A 1,527-nucleotide genomic window follows, 5' to 3' on the forward strand; every position below is an offset into this window, starting at 1 on the left:
GGGGGGGGGGACTCTGAACTCTTGACCCTCGGCAGGCAGTCTTAAAACCTGGCTCCCCCTGTATTAGAGTCTCCCCCACAGAGCTCAGCTTAGGCCTGAGAATGAACACACTTTCCAAAGAGATAATCGACTTTGGGCGGAAGCAAGATCACCTACATGTGTGTCTGTCTGTGTGTGTTTGATGTGAGTAAGTGTACTGTAGTGCGAGTGTGTGGCCAAGTTGTGTGTAGGCTGAAATCATATAGAGACAAAAAGACAGGAGGCATTTCGCTGTGTGTATGTGTTACCATCAGGCAGAAAGGCAATTGTGTGTGCATTCATGCAACGCCTCTATGGATGCAGGCAATGTGTGCATCAATGGCAGTGTGTATGCTTGTGCGCACCCTTGTGTGTGTGTTTGTGTGTGGGGGGGGGAATGGAACGGCAAAGATGGAGATGGAGACACAGATATAGAGAGTGAAAAAACATAAATAATTGATGATAGATACCGCCTTGCATCTGGCGCCCGCCGCCGTTGACTTTGTTCAAAGTGGTTATTGATGCAGGGTCTCGCTAAAACAGAGTAACCACCCTTCTCTTCTGACCTCGTTATCGCATTAGACGAGCAACAATGCATTGCTTTTAAAAAGGGCAAAATAATACAAGCTGTGAGATAGATGCAAATGTGTCTGAATCAGATCATTGGCCAGATCTGCTGAATATTCATTTTTTTAATGGGAGGAGAAAAAGAAACCTAATCCTAGTTGTCATGAAAGTGAGTAAGAAAAAAAGGGTCCAAATGGGATTGTTAATGAATTGAATATTGGCTTGTTTGTGTGGAACGCATGTGGACTTTTACAGGTTTATTTTTGTACTTATTCTTGTCAAAAACAAGTAGGTTAGGCTGTTTGGAGAGACTCAATATGGGATTGACTTTAATCTATTTAAGTTTTGCTCTCTCCCTCAGTCGGCAGGCCTATTTTCTCTCAGTTTGCCTCATTAAGTCTTTGTGGAAATTCTCCAGCTCTTGTGGAAGAGACTTACTTTTGATTAGTCTATAAACAAATGGAGGAGTTGGTTGACATCTCCCAAGACCGTAGCCCTCTTTTGTTTTGCTGCTGCACTGTTGCTGGCCCCCTCCCCACTCTGACAGGACTTGAGTACTATTCCCCAAAGCTTTAATTCTCGCTCATTTTCTTTTTTTCCGTTCCCTCACCCAACTCCAACCCCTCCTCCCCTCTGCCTTTGTTAAAGACAGCCCCTCAACCACTCCCCCCACCTCTCTCTCTCTCTTTCTCGCTCTCGCTCTCTCTTGCACTATCTCTCTCGCTCTCTCATTATGGGCTCATCCGTTCCGCTGGCTGAGGGCTGAGAGAGGAGCGTTCAGGAGGAAAGTGTTTGGGAAACCAGCAACACGCCGCTGCTGTTTTCTCCAAAAGAAAAAAGAAAAGGTGGACCGAAGTGTCAGGAGCTGCTTTTCCTTTTGCCAGCACTCCACACTCCCGTTTACTTCCCTTCTTTCTCTCTCTCTCTCTCTCTCTCTCTCTC

General features: G+C 45.9%; 1 protein-coding gene across 13 annotated transcripts in view; it reads left to right on the forward strand.

The window, feature by feature from the left end:
* Positions 1 to 1,527, forward strand: part of agrn (agrin) — a 247,383-nt gene that overhangs the window by 93,293 nt on the left and 152,563 nt on the right. For 2 of the 13 annotated variants that reach the window (XM_032521024.1, XM_032521025.1), the window contains exon 1: positions 1,348 to 1,527. This exon is cut by the window's right edge and continues 2,171 nt beyond it. The exons of 10 other annotated variants lie outside the window; for them this stretch is intronic. The gene's annotated coding sequence lies outside the window, so the exon portion shown is untranslated. Of the gene's footprint in view, positions 1 to 1,347 lie in introns of those variants that run through there. One more of the 13 variants, XM_032521029.1, reaches the window with a different exon arrangement.

The sequence above is a fragment of the Etheostoma spectabile genome, chromosome 7 (genome assembly GCF_008692095.1).
Source record: "Etheostoma spectabile isolate EspeVRDwgs_2016 chromosome 7, UIUC_Espe_1.0, whole genome shotgun sequence".
Classification (NCBI taxonomy): domain Eukaryota; kingdom Metazoa; phylum Chordata; class Actinopteri; order Perciformes; family Percidae; genus Etheostoma; species Etheostoma spectabile.